A 19,341-nucleotide genomic window follows, 5' to 3' on the forward strand; every position below is an offset into this window, starting at 1 on the left:
TCATCTCATTGGAGTTAATTTGGGAGAGGAGTTGGCCTAACGGCTAGGGTGGTCGTCCTCGAATTTGGGGAACAGGGTTCTGAGTCTCGGCAATGATGCTGAACATCCTGTGTTTCTGGGCAAATCCCTTAATCTCCCTGTACCTAAAAAAAATGAATGTGTATCCTCATGTAACGTAACTGGTGCTATGTAAAGCACTCTGATACCCGATTCGGGTCAAGTTTGTGCTGTATAAAACTCTGCAAAAAAAAAAAAATAATAACAATAGAGAATGTATACCCGTTGGTCCAATATTTCTGTAAAAAATATGCAGGAATCTTTATTTCTGTCAGACAATATTTTTTAAATCAGTCCGCCCGAGGTCGAAAACACAAGTGCCACAGACTTGTTAACACAAACACCCGTTATAACAGCCAAAGACAACCCACTGGGGCAGCAAGCGCTATGTAACAAACAAGCAGCTATTACTGTAGAACAGTAGTTTAGAACTCTATGAGTCAGGTATATACCAATCCAGTGAGCTTAGGGTCCTTGAGTAAAGTTTATTACTTTTCTGCTTACTGTAGGTGACAAGAATTGGCACCATTTAAGTCAGGGGCTCCATATTAGAACAGAATTAATCGTTTTTCTGCAATTTCTTTTAACTCAGATAATAAACAGATAATTTCCCAAAGTTTAAATTATATCTTTAATCTAAACTAACATAAGGTTGAAAATACTAAATGAGCCATAGTGGGCTCTTAATTTGTGAGCGGTTGGACGAGGAGAGGAAATGGAATAACATTTGGATGCAGTTAAAGGGAAAACAGATGTTTGGTTACTCTGGTTTGTGACATGTTTCACCCCCTTTCTAAGTCTTACAGTAATGCAGCACCACAAAGAAAAACAGACAGGGTATGAAGAGGTTGTAAACATATTTGCAGACTTCTGAAAGCCTGGAGGAAACTAGCACAGGAACAGGGACCTTCACACTTCATGTAACGAACAGTTACATCTGGTTGAATGACAGCGACTTGTGCTACATAGAATCGTTAATATTAAAATTACCCTGTAGTTAATAGGAATCTAGCGATTGAGAGCTCCGAGTCATTCCAATTAACGAACTGTTTAAATGTTTTATTTCCTCATTTACAGCCTTATTTGCTGCATTTAAAAGTCTTTAAAATATATATATAATTATTACAGTAGGACAACAGTAAAAACCTAACCTTTAAAGATTAATGTACACCACTTGTTTTAACGAGCTAGGGAGAGTGAACTTGGCCAGAAGCTAATCTAAAACTAAATCTTATTAAAAAGAGTACTGACCAAGTCAAAGCGCTTTATATAGGAGTATTACTTCTGAAGTGTTGTGACTTACTCACAAATTTCTCAATAACATGTTTTTATTTGTGGTAGGAATCCTATTGAAATGTGCCAGTATCCCAAGCAGTGGTTGAAGTGCATGAAAAAAGTACGGGAAAGCGGTGGGCCCAGATTTCATGGACACTTTTGTAAATACTAAAGCGTGGGCTTTATACAAAACTGCTTATTTTGCCATTTTTATGCGAATCGCGAAGTACTGGAGGGTCTCCATATTGACGTTTAGGTGATAAATGTAGGGATATTGCCCTGCAGTCGTAAATATTTTACCATGCTCTAGGACAGTGGCACAGCACTAATTTGGCAATTGGTTTTTTTAACAATAATTTATGCCAATGATGCACCCTTTAGTTAAATGAATGAATGACTATTCTTTTTTTTTATTTAGTAGAAATAACACATTTGTTCTTACCTTTACTCTGAATCCAGTGGCTGCATTTTATTTTCACAAAGTTTTCTTGCCATTCAGATGTTCCTAGTCTGTTGAGTTTGTGGGCATACAACTAAGAGAGTAAACAGAAAAATAAAATAACCCCCACTTTGAACCATACATCTAGTCACACTGAGCATGGAAAGTCAATGTGTCAATCCCTCCATAGAAGACTCCAGTTTACACTTTTTTCCTCCTTCCAACTCTTCCTTCATACTTTTACTCTACCATCTATACATCCATCCATTCATTTTCCCTTCACCTTTCCTTCTACTGACCCATACAATTATACTTTCTTCATTCCATCCATCCTTTCACTGGTTCATATATACATTGATCATTTTACCTACCAAGATAGCAAAGTATCTTTCAATTTTTCTACCCATCAATGCTTTCTCTCTTCCTTCCTCCATCTTTTCACCTATCTGTACATTTTTCCATCCACTCAGACATTCATTTATCGATCCTTCACACTTCACTCCATCTGTTCGCCTTTCCTTTATTTTTCCTTTCACTCTTCCATTTATCCTTTTACCCCTAATCTGTCCATTGATTCACCTTTCTTCCTTTCACCATTCCACCCTACCCTTCCATCCTATTGGTTGCCTTTATTCCTTCTTTCCTGTCATGTTTTCTTCCTTTCTTTAACCCTTATTCCCTCCTTCCTTTCTTTATTTCCACTTTGCATGTACTCAACTTGTTTCTCCCCATCCTTACCTTTACACTATTTTTCATCTTTCACACAGACTCTTTCCATTTTCCCCTCTCTGTTTCCTTACTTTCATCATTTCTCTTTTTATTGTCTTCATTGTGCAGCCCAAGGTCATCTCCTCTCTCATAATAATCCTTAAGAGTTTTATTTATGAGCATTTGTCTCCAAACCTGCAGACACACAAGCCTCATAAATAATGTTTAAGAGGGAATGAGTTTACCACCCCATGGAGTACACTGACACCTCTGCTTAAGGTGCTAAAGTGGGGGTTCACTAAGCCAATGAATACAACCCAAGGTCAGAGTGCTGAAGAACCATATTTTGAATGAATGAATGAGGGAATTTATAAAGCGTGGCATTCACTCCATGGAGTATCTTGTCGCTGGCATGTAGGGTGTGTGGTGTGGGACCAATAAAGGGGCACAGCAAGGGAGGAAGCTCATATGAGAGAGAGTACCAATTTGTCATGTACGAAGAACATCCATGTTTTTAGAAGCTTCCTGAAAAGGGGTTCTGAATATGCCAATCTCAGCTGAAGTGGCAACATATTCCAGGCCTTGGTTCCTAGTACCACAGTGGTTTTACCCCTTTTGTTTTCAGGCGATAGCTGTGGGCTGCTAAGAGATTGCCTGAGGTTGACCGCAGCAGACGTTGCGTGATATAGGGATGTATTCTTCACCTCAGATAGGTCGGCCCTGTTGCCTTTAGGGCTTTAAACATGATTACTAGGACTTTAAATAAGATCCTTTTATGAATTGGCAACCAATGCAGTCATTTGAGTGCTGCCTCTGATGAAGATCCTCTTGAAAGACGAAGTACCAGTCTAGCTGCAGCGTTTTGGGCTACCTGTAACTTTTTCAGAACAGCCTTATTTGTCCCTGCATAGAGGCTGTTGCAGTAGTCCAAACGAGACACGACCAATGCAACAGCCACTGTCTTCTTTGCATTCAGTGGGAGAAGATCTAAGAACTTTCTCAGTATTTTTATGGTGTGGAAGGACATACCAGTCACTGCAAGTGCTTAGCTGTGAAAAGATAAGTTTGGATCAAACTTAATTCCCAGGTTACGTGCTGTAACTGCAGTGTTTGGTGGAGGAACTTTTTGGGCTGGCCACCACTTACTGGGTGTGATCTTTTCAAAAGCAAATCTGGTGTGACATACCTCGACTGTTGGAGGCTCTGTGAAGCGGAACCTGCCGCCTCTTTGCTGGAATCGCCGCCGATTGCCGCAGCGCCTGCTCTCCCCCCGCCGCCACACCTCTGCACCAACTGACCACGGCCGCAGAGTGGGGGGGGGACTTTCACGCTGGAACTACAACTCCCAGCCTGCAACGCGGCCGGAAGCCGCATATTGGTAAATTGCGCCAGGAGGCGTTTAAATAACGCTGCTATTCCCCGTTACGCGGGAACATCCCGGGAGAAGCCCGGGACAAGGGCGGGACCGTCTGTGGCCGTCCGGGGCAGGCTGTGGCTGGGACACCCCCCTTACCATTGGCATAAGGAACTGGATGACCAAACGATTTTCCAGGTACTGTTGCTCCCCTGCGGGTATTAAAGAAATCTATTGACTGATAAAGATGAATAATGGGTAAGAATACCCCTATGGCTACGCGTTCAAGTACTAGGGATGAAAAATGCCTTTGCCAACTTTGACCGCCATAGACCGTATGCTACAAAAGACTATCGGAGTCGTTGTTAACGCTATTGAAAGCACGGAGAGACAGCTCTCGTTGCCCCCTAATATGTGTCTACCATCATTGGCTACTAATGAAATGGATATAATTGTGAACATTTCGGACTCTTTACTCATGGACTCCTATGCTGATTTTCCAAGGCCAACGGGAAACCCTGGTTCCCCGTTATCACAGACTATGCCTCTTGTACCATCACCTTTGGAAAATACGTTGTCAACAACGCCCATACTTCAGTCATCTGGCTTGTCAGAGGTGCCATCTAATCCTACTACTGATGTAATTTACCTTGAGGGCTCGGATGCCTCATCGATTACTAACTGTGAAATTTCTGTTAGTAGGGACAATGAGACCCTCCCCCAAAAAACAAAAGGGCGAAAACGTAACCAGGGAAAAAGTGCATTTAGTAATGAAAAATGTACAAATAAAAAGATGGGGAAAGGGAATGGCAGACGTAAAAAAAACATACGTTAGCACTAACTGTACAAGAACAACAGGGGGAGGCATTAGTGGGCCATTTAAATGTGCCTGAAATTAACAACCCCGGAGAAAGTGATGTAACCAGTGCAGATATGTTACCACCAAATCATGTAGGTTTTATGCTCTATATGGAGCAGATGTTGAGATCCTTAACTTTACCACTGTTGGAGCGAATAAAAAACCTCACTACCAAAATAGGTGATTTAGAAAAGCTGGCCCTAGGTAATTCTGAAATACTGAAAAAACTCCAGATTAACGGTTTAGCTGAGGAGACCACAGGCGTAGGTAAAACCCTTAATGTAGCTGCTATAGCTAAGGGTCTCCCAAAAACCCGAAATAACACACACACTCAGGAAACAGAGGGTAGTAAGCAAGCCAAACGGCTACCTATAGCCGAAGTAAATACTGGGCAGAAGCCAAAAAATAGTGTTAATGAAGGGATGGACACAGAGATCAAGACAAATAAATCAGGGGGATTAAAAATTAAGGCAAATCCCCCCAACAGATGCAGCAAAAACTGGCCCTGTTATTCAAAAGTTTAAACAGCCACGCATAGATTTACCACCCGAGTCCATGCCCTACACAGTAGTATTGGTGGGGGTCCCGGAGCTTTCAAGCGAAAGAGGTGAAATTTACCCTGAGCTACGAAATAAGGTAGTATTTTGGTTGAATTCTCATAGACCACTCCCAAGGCACATACAAACAGAAATCACCTTCGTGCGTAGAGTGGGATGGGTTGGGCACACACAAAAAGATTTATCAGGAGATTGTATAATTGTCAATTTTAGAGACAGGCGTGCTGTTAAACACATTTGTGGGTGGAACTCATTTGAAGGGACTACAGGGATCCAAACCTGGGATTTGTCTAGATTTTATCCTTCTATGAGTTTAAAAATAAGCATACAAAACCCTTACTGGCATGGAGTAAATTGGGAAAATCAGTATGATAGGTTTAATATCCCAACATATAATCGTTTTTCTACTTTACAAGGGATGGAGGGTATCGACTGACTTGCAACAGATGTATATCTCTATCCTCCTGGAACATTGCTGAGCAAATGTGGTACTAGCCCTGTTTTAGTTAAGAAAGTTGTAAACCAGATAGAGAGTGGGGATTGTGGAGGTTGTATAGATCCTGGGACAAGTAAGCAGAGCTTAAGTGCCATAAAACATGTAGGTCAAAATGGAGAGGATATATTGGATGTGGAGTGTGACCTGGGGACAGGGGCGAGTTCAGGGAAGGAGAATTCACTGGCTTTGGTGAGCTGGAATATTGCTGGTCTGAGGTCAAAGTTGGAAAACGAGAATTGGATTAATCTTGTGAACAGTCAGGAGGTTATATGTCTACAAGAAACATGGACTATAGCTCCAGACCATGTTAATGGGTTCAGGACATATTTCTCCCCAGCTATAAGTTCATCTCATGGGAGGGCAAAGGGGGGTTTATGTACCTATGTGTCTAATATGCTCTCTCATGTTAAGATTGAGTTTGTTACAAACAATAGGTATTATCATATCCTGAGGATTTCTTTTAACACAGAGTGTCCTCTATGCATAGTTAATTTCTATAATAATGTTCGGCCAGAGGAATTGGATAATACTTTTAAAATTCTAGGAAGGGATATAAAAGCGCTGCTAACATGAAGTTATCAGGACGTATGTGTTATTTGGGCTGGAGACTTCAATTTCTCAACATGCTCTAGAGCTGAAAAGGGCACCTGTGGTGTCATGCTAGATAGCGAAACTGCTCTGCCCCATTTTGAACATACCAGGTGTGGAGTTATTCTAAACGAGATCCTTTTTGAGAACGATATGGGCTTTGTAAATAGGTTGGTGAGTCCGGAATGCCCCTTCGTTCCCACTTTTTGCGGTAGAGGTGCTACATCCACTATTGAATATATAACTATGACCGTGAGACATAGGGGAATGCTTCAGTCATTTACTACCCTTGATAACTCACTGAGTGACCACTATCCCCTGTGATTAATATTGCGTAGGCATCAGATCACTTCAGGTAGAATAAGAGCGCCTAATGTACGAGTGGAAAATATCATTATGACCAGGAAAAATGGGTATTCCTTAAAATGGTCAAATATAGTACCTGCAGATTTTCTTAATAAGTTAGTGAAGATTACTAAACCACAGTTTCAGGCTTGTACAGATCCAAATATGGACGATGGCAAGGTTGTAAACAACTTTTGCCTGATCATTGAGCAAATCAAAAAATTGCTCTGGGTTGAAACAAAAGGACCCAAAAAGACCAAAGTCAGCTGGTTTGACGCAGCCTGTACAAAGGCATATTCAAACCTGAAGCATGCACTACACGCTCCAGAGAAAGATAGGATGTTGGTTAAGGAGTGTAGATATATCTATAAGCAGGCACTAAGAAAGAGGAAAGAGGCCATAAAACAAGAGCTTTGGAATTCCTTGTGTGAGGCCTCGTTGAGTCGAGATATAGCGGCTTTTTGGAAAGTTGTAAACTCCCCTTTTCTGAATGATAAAACCACTGGTACAATAGAGGTGGCAATAACAGAAGCTGAATGGGTGAAACACTTCAGTGAATTATATTCTGAGGAAGGTTTAGTAGCGGATTGTACATCTTATGAATTGCCAAAAGGAGAACTACCCCTCTATAAGAACACCCTGGTACATGATTTCACGGTAGGAGAATTCAGTGCCAGTATAAATGCAAGCTTGGGGGGTAAAGCACCTGGCCCTAATGGGGTACCGGTGGACCTCTATAAAAATAACATTGAGCTATGGGCCCCGATTCTCGTAAGGGTCTTTAACTTCAAGTTCCAGTATGCTTCTTTTTCCTCTTGGCAGGAATCATTGATAGTCCCTATTTTTAAAAAAGGTGACAGACTCAGCTGTCAATGTTATCGTCCGATTTCGCTCTTGGACTCCATCATTAAAGTTTTTGGTAGAGTCATTTTAAATAGGCTACAACTATGGGCTGAAGAAAACAGGATAATAAGTGATCTGCAGTATGGATTCAGGAAGGGGCTTGGGACAATTGAGCAGTGTCTGAACTTATATATTTTAAAAGAGAAGTACACAAAGGTTAAGGGGGGTTGTCTGTTTTTAACTTTTGTAGATTTAACCTCCGCATTTGATTGCGTATCACACAGTAAGCTCTGGATGGTTATGGAAAAGATGGGGTAGACACAGCAATTATTAATTTTTTAAGGGAACTATATCAGGGCGCATCTGCAAGAGTTAGATTTGGAATAGGGGGGAATGTACTGCACCCTTTGCTATTTCTAGAGGTGTGCGACAAGGCTGTGTGATGGCCCCATTCCTTTTCACACTTTACATAAATAACCTTGAGGAAACTTTGATAAAGGAATGTAGGGATTTGCCGATGGTGAGGGAAAGACCAGTGCCTGCATTGTTATATGCCGATGATGTGGTTTTATTGGCTCGAACCCCACGGGCCCTGCAAGCCTTGGTCTCCTCTTTTGCAGACTTTATGAATGGCTTAAATTTAAAGATAAATTGTGCAAAAACTTTCACTATGACTTGCGGTACAGGTGCAACTAAGAAGAAGAAAGCTGTTATTATTGGCCAGACTCCAGTTGAGTTTACCCCAACTTTATCCTATCCAGGATTTATTTGACTATACTGGAAACTGGAACACTACTATTAAGACTAGAAAGCTGTTATTTTGCAAATCCATAGCGGCTCTTAAATATTTCAGTCATAAATTGGGCAAAAAACCCAATGTTAAATGTGTATAGGACTATTTGCGTAGCTATAGTGACCTAGGGAGCGGGTCTATGGGGGTATGCCAACGTGACATCGCTGCAGGAGGTGGAGAATCTTTTTATGAAACAACTTTTGGCTCTCGCTAAAAGTGCCTCCACGTATGCTTGCCATACAGAACTTGGGGAGCCATATTTAGAAGATATTATTAAGACAGCCCCAATACTGTTATGGCATAGAGTTTGGACAACTGATGATTTCCGGCTAAACCGCCTTATCTTGAATGATGTGTTAGGCCTGGAAAAGAAAGACAAAATGTCCTGGTTGTCGTATGTGAAGCAATTTTTTGTGAATTTAGAAATGGTACATTATTTTAATGACCCATGATCTTTATTTAACATTTCAAGGAAATCCTTGCAGAAAACGTGTATGGTATTCCTCCAGGACAGGAGAGCAATAAAAAAGTTAGAAAAGATAACTGTGGCTGCTCATCAACAAACAGTGATCTCAAGCAAAATGCAGCCATATCTAAAGCTGACACTGAGCGAACATGAGAGGTTTTTATTAACCCGCCTTAGATTTAATTTACTGTTTTGCTTATTTAGTTACCCCAAAATGAATGATTGGTCGAAACAGCTGGCAAAATGCCCTTGTGATGATGTATCAGAGCAATCAGATATGCATATTCTTTTCTTGTGTAAATTTTATATGGATTCTAGACGCAGATTAGTTATTCCCCTACTGAAGATCATGTGTGTTAATCGTTGTTGCCCTGCCATTTTAGCTGTACAGCAATTGGATAATATTTTAACTGTCGTATTTATTTCCTCATTTTTAAAAAGTGCTCTTAAAATACGCAAATTAATGGTGTTATGAACTTTGATGAATTATTTATTGGAGAGCGGAAAAAGAAAATAATGATTTGTATATGGACTTATGATAACAGGTGTGTGAACTACCATTATTATTGTACTTTTGAGAAGGTGTGTACTTGCTAAATTGTTTATTCTGGATTGTGATTTTATCTGTACTTTCATGGTTATTAAGTTTTTAATAGCCGAATAAAGACATTTTGATTTGATTTGATTTGGGTGTGATGGGATTGCCCTTCCCAAACAGTATTTTCTCCGTTTTCTGACTGTTGCACTTCAGATGGTTGAGTTCCACCCAATTCATAACTGCCGTAAGGCAGTGGTGGAATTTCTCTTCTGCGGTGGTGGAATTTTTATCTATGGTAAGAATAATCTGAGTGTCGTCTCCATATGTGATAGCTTCTACATCAAAGGAGTCAATTAAATTAAGCAATGGGGTAATATATAAATTAAACAATGCGGTACACCTGCTGATAGCTGTTTCTCTGAGGATTTGTGGCAGCCGAGGGTCACAATATTCCGTCTGGTGTCTAAAAATGAAGAGAACCAATCGAGCACCAAATTAGTAATGCTGCTCAACTTGAGTCTGTACCTCAAAATATCAGGGGGAAACGGTGTCGAATGCCACCGATAAACCAACAGAATCAGCATTGCGTCTTTGCCTTGATCCAAGGCAAACTTTAATGTTTCAGTAGTATGAAGCAGCACTGATTCTGTTGAATGCCCAGGTCTAAAACCAGATTGTTTGGTGTGCAAGATATCTTATTTTTGGAGGAAGTCATTTAATTGCTTGTTAGCCAGCTTCTCCGCTATCTTACCTACCCAGGGTAGCAGTGATGTGGGTCCAAGGTTGGATAAAATGGTGGGATCTGCCCTTTTTTTTTTTTTTGCAGAGGTTTTACCGCAGCAATCTTCCAGCTGTCGGGTACACTAGCGTATTCAAATGATTTTATTGAGTGTTGATTCAGTGCTCTGTATGTGTTACATTACTATTCCAGTAAGCAATTGCATATAACTTTCCATAAACTATCTTGTTTCTTGTTCATAGCACTGGGTAAAGTTAATTTCCATTTTCCCAACAAAGTGACTATCTCATTTATTCATGAATCCAAATTTATGAGGTAATGTGTTGTGTAACCTTGGGATCCTCTGTTAGCCTACACAGTACAGAAATAAAAAGGGGGACACAGATCAGACTGTTGAATTTCCCCCGGTGTCAATTAACTAAAGTGTTACTAACATTTTCTTTTCAGGTTGAAAAAGTACTTTGTATTGGCAACCCAGACTCTAGGGGCCCTACAGATTCAGGTTTTCTGACCCCAATGCAGAGGGTCCCGTATATGTACATCTGACTGTTACAGTAAAGAAGGCCCTGGGGCTCATTATCATCCTCATTAATAATGCTACATATAATTTAGCTATTATAACAATATTAAGAATATTATTAGTCTAAAAGGCCTTAAACTTTTTCATACTATCAGCGTCATTTGGACTTACTGTTCAGCTAAAGAGTCCTGCCAATATGATGGGAATCCAATCCTTAAAAACTCTTGCCTTTGAAAAGCATGCAAACAGGATCAAATAAGCCCTACACAGTGCCAGTGATAAAACTTACCATTCAAGAAATATGACATTTTTCTGAAAACCCATATAAATACAGAATTCAATGTCCACAGTAAGTTTAGAAAAAAGGTAATCTCTCCAGAGCTCTCTGTGAACCCCCAATCAGGCCACCTATATTGGTGATCCCCTAATAGTATGCAACCACTGGGCCAAGGGTCATGAAGTTTGCCTCAAACCATTGATCTTTGACAATTGTGATAATATGAAAATGACTTGAAGATGTTTATATGACTTTTACTTTATTCTATTTTCCATAAGATAAGATCAGTTTCTGTGGGCTTCAATAATTGTTGTTTTACATACCTTTTTTTAAAACAATTTGAGGTATTTTTGTTTTAAAAATCTATTGTAGAATGTTACAATAGCTGACTTGTTCTGTATTTTCAACTTAGCTTGAAGATTAAACTATATATAATTTTAAATGTAGTCTTTTAAACCTTATAATCTTCAATTGAGTTTTCTAGACAGCGATGTAAAAAGAATTCAGCATTCGCAGCCACTTCAAACTTACATGCAAAACCCTACACAACACAAGGCTGGAATACCTGAACAGCAGCATGAACTTTTACCAACCCACCAGACACCTGCACTCTAGGGCATACTCTCTAATGCACCCTTCACACATCTGCAAAATCAAGGAGGTCGCTTATTTAGTGTTTGGACAAAATACTGAATAAAAAATGTTGTGATACAAAAAAATGTAAAAAATATCACAGACAGGAATATCGAAGGTAGAAATATCATTTTAAGTGTTGTTTTTAATATCATTGTAAAAATATCAATTTAGAAAATATTGTTGTATGTAACATAATTTGTTTTATTTTGTATGGAATTTTGTGTTCCTTGTTTGATTTATATGTTTACAAACCTTTTCATTTGTGCTTTTAGTAAGATAATTTATTAGTTATGACATTGGTGAAATTGGTGTTTTTAGATGTACTAATGTATACAAATAATGGTTTTATATTTTGTTTTAGCAGCAGGATTTTGGGGTAATAGTGTCTATTTAATTGTAACTATTTTAATAATATTTAATAATATGCAAATTAATATTATACAATTCTGCAATTATTTTGTTACATTAATAGTTTTTATAAATAATAATGCCTAGTTAAAAAATATCAATTATATTAAATTAAAAAATACTATTGTATTGTAAATTTGTAATTAATAAAATTAAAATGCTTTTTAAAATTCAAAAGATATAAAAATTACGTTTAATAAAGTAATTCCTTTTAATTTTAAAAATATGCATATAATAACTATTGAGGAAAATAATCACAACAAAAATATTTTAATTAGTATTATTTAGAACATTGTAATGTCATTGTAGAAATATTTATTTAAAATGTAATTTAAAATGTTGGTTTTATATTCTTTATCATATTAATTGGTAATGGGATTGTGATTTTATTTTTTAATTTATGGATCTAATTTGGGAATGATAGTAAATATTGAAAACCAAATACACACTTTTAATAGTAATAAAATATTCTACTATATGTTAATGTAAATATACGAATATATAGGTCTGTAGTTTTGGTCAGTGTCTTATCTAGATGGAAAAATGAAGTGTGAGTATGGAGTAATGATTGAGTATGTAAACTTTTTAGTCTGTAGCACCTTGGTTTAGATTGTAATGTAAAAAGTCATTTTCATACCGTTAGGGCCAGATGTCCGACCCTTTCATTTAGCGCCTCGCAATTTGCCAGACATTGCGGGTCGCAAATTGCGAGGCACTAAGTGAAATGTACAACAGTGTGTTCAATCAGGTGTTTATATAGCGCACTACTCACCCATGAGGGTTTCAAGGCACTGGCAGAGGGGACGGCTCCGGATCAGGCAAAGATCCAGGTCTTAAGGTCCTTCCTGAATGTGTGCAGGGTCGGGGAGAGTCTGATGTTCACTGGGAGCTTGTTCCAGGTCTTGGCTGCTATGTAGGAGAGGGCTCTTCCTCTGGTTTTGTTTCTGTGGATGCGGGGGACCTCTGCCAGGGCAAGGTTGGCGGAGCAGAGGTTTCTCTTGGGTGCGTGGAAGGAGACTCTCTCTTTGAGGTATTTGGGTCAAATGTTTTTGAGGGCTTTGTAGGCGTGGGTGAGGAGTTTGAAAGTGACTCTCTTCTCGACGGGGAGCTAGTGGAGGTCGGGTACGTGTTGGGTTATGTGCTCGCACCATGGAGTTCCAAAGAAAAGTCTGGCTGCTGCATTCTGGATGGTTAGGAGACTGTGTAGAAGAGTTCTGTTGATTCCGGTGTAGAGGGCGTTGCTGTAGTCAAGTCTGCTTGTTATGAGTGTGTTGGTGACGGTCCTTCTGCAGTCAGAGGGGATCTATTTGAAGGTCTTACGGAGGATGCAAAGGCATTTGAAATTGGTGGAGGCGACAGCGTTGATCTGGCGGTTCATGGAGAGGAGGGAGTCAAGGATAATGCTGAGGTTCCGGGCGTGGTCGTCGGCTCACGAGGGTGGACGGCCACCAGGTGTTGTACAGGCAGTGGAGCAAGGTCCAAGGATGAGGACATCGGTCTTCTCTGAGTTGAGCTTCAAACAGCTGTCTTTCATCCAAGCTGCCACATTCTTCATTCCTTCCCGGAAGCAGAGTCTGGTTTCTTCGGGATTCTTCACTAGTGAGAGAATAAGCTGTGTGTCATCGGCGTAGGATACGATGCTGAGCCCATGTTGTCTGACGATGGCGGTGAGGGGGTCCATGTAGATGTTGAAGAGTTTAAGAGTTTACACTGTTTTGCGATTACCAATGGGGTCGCAAATTGCGAGGTGCATTAATGTTAATGAACCTCTTGCAATTTGCGAGCCGATTGTGAATGGCAGCCCTCCCAGGGAGGGTGGACCAAAATGTCTGGGACTGCTTGTTAATAAAGCAGCTCTTAATAAAAAAAAATGCATCACGTTTTCCTTAAAGGAAAATGGGCTGCATCAAAAAAAAAAAAATGAAACATTTTCATTTCATTTTTTAAGGACAGGCAGTGGTCCCTGAGACCACTGCCTGCCCTTAAACAATTATTTAGCATGCATTTGCAAATGCATTAACACTTCCCTAAAGTAGGTGGCAATTGCAAGTGCTTTGCGACAGCAATTGTGGTTGCAAAACATTAGTACATTGTTTTGAGACTCGCTATTTGGAAAAGAACGCCCCTTCCAAATAGCGAGTCGCAAAACCTATTTAGTGAGTCGCAAACAAATCGTGACTTGCTAAGTAGGCCATTTACAAGGCCCAAAATGTTTTTGCATTGGCAAAACGGGTTTGCAAACCTGTTTGTGCATGCAAAAACGGGTCGTACATCTGGCCCTTAGTGTCCAACACTTTCCCCAAATTGGTAAAGGCAGGAGGCGGAATAATAAAAATAATCTCTCTGTGTCCAACACATTCATAACAGTGGTTTCAGTTTGAGTCGGAATAGCAAATATCACCCCTTTATTGTCCAACACCATTCCCCAAATTGGTATAAATTGATTAGGAATAGTAAATGTCACCCTTTTAGCATTCAACACCTTCTCCAAATTGGTAGAGATTTGAGTGGGAATAGTGAGTGCCTGATTATGATGTCAGACGGAGTTGCCTTCAACCAACATCCCTAAGGTTTCGGAACTGACGGACCTTGGGTCGACGGTCCCAAACCGCAATTTTGATGAAATCACACATGGTGAGTTCACAAACTCCCATTTCTCTTTGGGAGCTTGTGTGGTGGTTGGAAACCAGCTGCAGCACAACCTCCCACAGAGAAATGAGAGTTACTGTAAATCCCTCAAGGTGTCTGCCACTGGGTGCAGGGATTTACGGGGGCACCGACTATTAGAAGCCGCAGTGGGAAGAGTCTGCCAAAGTCTCTTTCCAACAGACTTTACAGGTTGGAAACGAACAACATGATCTCAACGGCAGAAACAATGTTCGTAATGGATTATGTAGGCTGCAGCCCGTCGAAAGCGAGTCGGTTTGACCAGCTGTTTTAAACTCTGACTGCCGCCTTCATAATAGGGCGGTCGGAAGTTAAACTTTGTATGTCGGTCAGAAAAACTTCGACCTGTGGTCGGAGGCTTTCCGACCAACATCCAAATGAGGCCCTAAGTGTCATTCTTTTAGTGTCAAAAACCTTCCCCAACTTGGCATAGACTGGAGTGGGTAAAGTAAATGTCACTCCTTTAGCATCCAGCACCTTCCCCAAACTGGTATAGATTAGAGTGGGAATAGTAAAGGTCATCCCGTTAGTGTCCAACATCTTCACCAAATTGGTAGATTGGAGTGGGATTAGTAAAAGCCACCCTTTTAATGTCCAACATCTTCCCCAAATTGGTGTAAATTGGAGTAGAAATAGAAATTGTCATCCCTTTAGTGTCCAACACATTCTTTAAAATGGTTTACGTTGGAGTGCGCTTATTTACTTTTTAATTTTTTGTCCGTTTTTTAAATTGCATTTGTATATAGTAGAAATAATTTAATTAGTTGTGTTGGAGTTCAGTACCACAATAAAAAAATGAGTTATATGTTTGCAATAAATAACAATATTACTTACATATTTTCAAAGAATAAGGACATGGAACAATTCTTTCTAATTTTATATATGTTTTGATAGTTAGTTTAAAGTATATTTTTATATTTTTAGACATATATATTTCATTTAAAAAAATAAACATTTCTATATGGATAAATAAATGATACATTTTTTAATACATTTTTATTATCACATAAATTATGTAAATCAGATTTAAATAGTATTTTGTTACGCGTTCAACACTTTTTCCATTGTTGAATTTTTTTTTAGCAGTTCTTAAATTATTTTATATATATATTTTACATAATTTTAAAATTTGGTTTTTCAGTACATATTAAATATTTGCATTTATTGTGTACTAATATTTATTGTATACTTTACACTTTTTTGCAATTTTGTTTTTACATGTGTTACATGTTAAATATTTTTGAGATTTTTTCATACATTTATTCCACATGAGGAATAGTCTTTTTTTGTTTCAGTTAGCAGACAGTTTTTTTACTACTACCTTCTATCTTGTGGTCTATTTGTTTCATTTTTAGTAGGGGGTGGGCAGAGTTCGCGGAATTACCCTATGCGTAATTCCATGGAGTTGCATAAAATAAAATTCAGCGGATTTTCGCTCCACCCTGATTTATAGAGGTATGTGTACCTAGCACATTCAGAAATGCTGTAGGCGAAAGAGCTCTGCCCACCATACAGAGCACAGGCCTCTAATCGAAGCCCGACTCCCACCTCTTGAGTCTGGCTGGATAATTGGAAGGTCTAATGTGAGCCATTTTTCAACAGTAGCCGTTTTTTCATCAGGCTGATATGTGCCTCTTTTTTATCACCTCATGCTCACTCTGTTTAAGTTGCAGGATGAGCCTACTCGAAATAAGCATGACACCATCTAGTTAGGGGGACAGCACCCAACACTCACCCCAAGAGTTAGGGGAACAGCACTCAACACTCACCCCAAGCACTTCCGCCAGCTCCCCAGCTCAAGGTAAAAGAAGTGTGCAGCCCAGAAGGACCCCCAGGGATATGGTCAAAAGAAACAATTGATGGACGTAATGCTGCACAATGCAAACATTCACCTCCGGTCACAAGGATCTGGGTTAAATCCATCATTCTATTGCTCACCATACCACCCCAGTTTGTACCCAGCCATATGCAAATCAGTCTTGACCCTGTTCCTTGTGGGAAAAGTCCAGCCCGAACTTCCAAGCCAGGTCCTCCCTGGACCAGAAACAAGCATCCTGGGACCGGTTTCAGAGCATCACCCTTCATCAGCCAGGCTAGCTTGAATCCAATGGTGTAGTGAGCACGGGACCCACGTCTGGGCATAGCCTTTCCACTTAGGGTGACATATGCAAAAGTAACAATTGATGGACGGAATGCTCAACAATACAAACATTCAACCCCAGTCACAAGGATCTTGGTTAAATACATCATTCTTTTCCTCACCACACCACCCGAGTTTGGACCCAACCATATGCAAATCAGTCTTGACCAGCATCACCCTTCATCAACCAGGCTAGCTTGAATCCAGTGGGTCCCATGCTCTCCATGTCACTGGAGTCAAACTATCCTGGCTGATGAGGGCTGAAAGCCGATTAACCAGTCTTAGGATGCTTGTTTCCAGTCCAGGGAGGACCTGGCATGGCAGTTCGGGCTGGACTGTTCCCATTGGGTGCAGGGTCAACTCTGCTTTGTATATGGCTGGGTCCAAACTGGAAAGGCATGGTGAGCAAGAAAACTATGGATTTAGGCCCAGATCGCTGTACTGGGGTGAATGTATGACATTGTTCTGCCTTCTGTCCATCAATTGTTCTTTTTGCATTTACCCAGGGATATGGGGCTATGGTGTTCACTGCACGGCTTTTCCCCAAGATAGACGGAGCCCTGACTTCGAGAACCGCAGTCTCTTCCTCATCCTGTTGATCAATGCCAGCCAAATTAGACTGCGCAAAAGTGAGAGCTTACAAGCTGACAGAGAAAGCCATGCCAAAGTCATTGTCCAGTATGTGTAGTCTGTTGCAACTGCAACTGCACCCCTAGTGAGCGATGCACAATGCATTGGCACAGAATGAACGTGCAGGGACTCTGCATGTTGGTGAAAGAGTTAAGTAGTTGCCAAATTCATCACAGTGGATCGGCTGCTACAGCCACCATTGGTCACTCACACCAGAAACGTGTGAGCGGGACTGTGCAGGCCACTGTTTTTGCTCAGGCTTGTGGCATCAAACCTGCCAGCTAGGTGCATGTGATGGAGCGTTGCATTGCAGGCTCATCGCACCCAGTTTGCCTCAGAGCACCCTAGAATCCAGGACTGCCCCTGAGACACCCCAGCCACTGCATGCTGTGCCATGGTGCATCTGCGGCCTCCTCTTACCCACTAGTCTAACAGCCGGGTATATGTGTTGCAGCACCACATGTGGCATGACAAATGGCACATCTGTGCCACCTCAGCATCTCAGTCATGAACATATTAAGGCTCTTGGCTGCGTGGTGGCATGTTTAGAATCTCTGCCCTTGTGAATTAGCTCTAGGATGAAAGCTGCTGAGGAGCTGATAAGAATTGTAAATTTCACATGGGTACAGATTGTGGTTACTTCTATCACATACTCAACTGGTCTTTGAGTTATGCAGGACCATACTGATTGTCAGTCTCTCCCATTTCAGATTAAAATATTGAAATATTTACATCTGTACCAAACCTGTTAAAATGCCAGTAAAAAAAAAACACCTTCACAGCTTCTTTGCACCTCATGATGATACTAAAATGTGTTTTGAATACCCTCATCACAAAATATAATGACACTTAAATTGTTGTTAAATGTGCTTCTAAAGTTCTAATTTGTATATTACAAGAAGTGGCTCACAGCAGGTGATCATTAACAATAGGCTCATATCAATGCACGAGTCAATATGAGGTGGGCCCCATAATGTGTTGCTATTGATTCCTCCTGCTCCTGCAGAAACAAGCATCACTCAGCAGGTGAACAAAACACAGCTGCTGAGCAGGGACAAAGTATTGATTGACAAAGTGGGAAACATACACTATGTTCCAGGAAGAAACAACCAAAACAATCTTCCTTTAATTGCCCTTTATTGCTCTTCTGACGTAGATGAGAGCAGGTTGCCAAATGGGCTGCAGTTGAAAACAGGAAGAGGTCAAGGGGTCACTTCAAGTGTGCGCGCTTTTTCAGAACTCCGCATTCCAAGCAGAACGCGGAGTGTCCAAAACTCTGTGAACTCTGCCGATGGAGCAGAATTCACCACCCAACGTTAATTCTTTTATCTATTTTCCAGGATCCAGTATGTGGTAAGGTGCTGTTGTTCATCTACACAGTTAAGTCACATTTAAGGGTTTTAAAGCGTTTTGAGGGTAGGGGGGTACAGGGGGGAGGTCTAAAAGACTAGGCAAATTGTTGTTTGTGGTATTTATAGCATTTAGGGCCTGATTATGAGTTCTCCAGTCTGTGAATTTCTGCATCGTCGACTTTGGATTCACTGCCTACCGTAATATGATGCTGTCAGTTTTCAGAATGAAAGACTGCCGTAGTACTGCGATCAATGCCAGCCATTCGTAGGCCTTTGCGGCATTGGTATGGGCATTTGGGGTTCATATGTACTCATTTCCGCTTATTTCCTTTAGACTTCCCCACAGAACCCTACCTTCAGGTACCCCTTCACAGCAGCATCTGTACCCCAAAAGAAACAACCCTGTTGGCGCCAAAATCCAGGTAGGTCAGTTTTGTACTATTTACCCATTGAGTGGACTGGGCCCATATGAGCCAGACTCCAGCAATGGGGAAGTACTTGTAGTAGGTATATTTTCATGGGTTATGCATATGTGTACATTCAACACTTGTGTAGTCAAAATACACACACATGCATTGACACATTCCCTGATATCCAAAACACCACTATAGTGACAGCGTTGACAAAGGAATATCACCTTCCTTCTTATCCAAC

The sequence above is a fragment of the Lissotriton vulgaris genome, chromosome 1_1, assembly GCF_964263255.1.
Source record: "Lissotriton vulgaris chromosome 1_1, aLisVul1.2, whole genome shotgun sequence".
Taxonomy (NCBI): Eukaryota; Metazoa; Chordata; class Amphibia; order Caudata; family Salamandridae; genus Lissotriton; species Lissotriton vulgaris.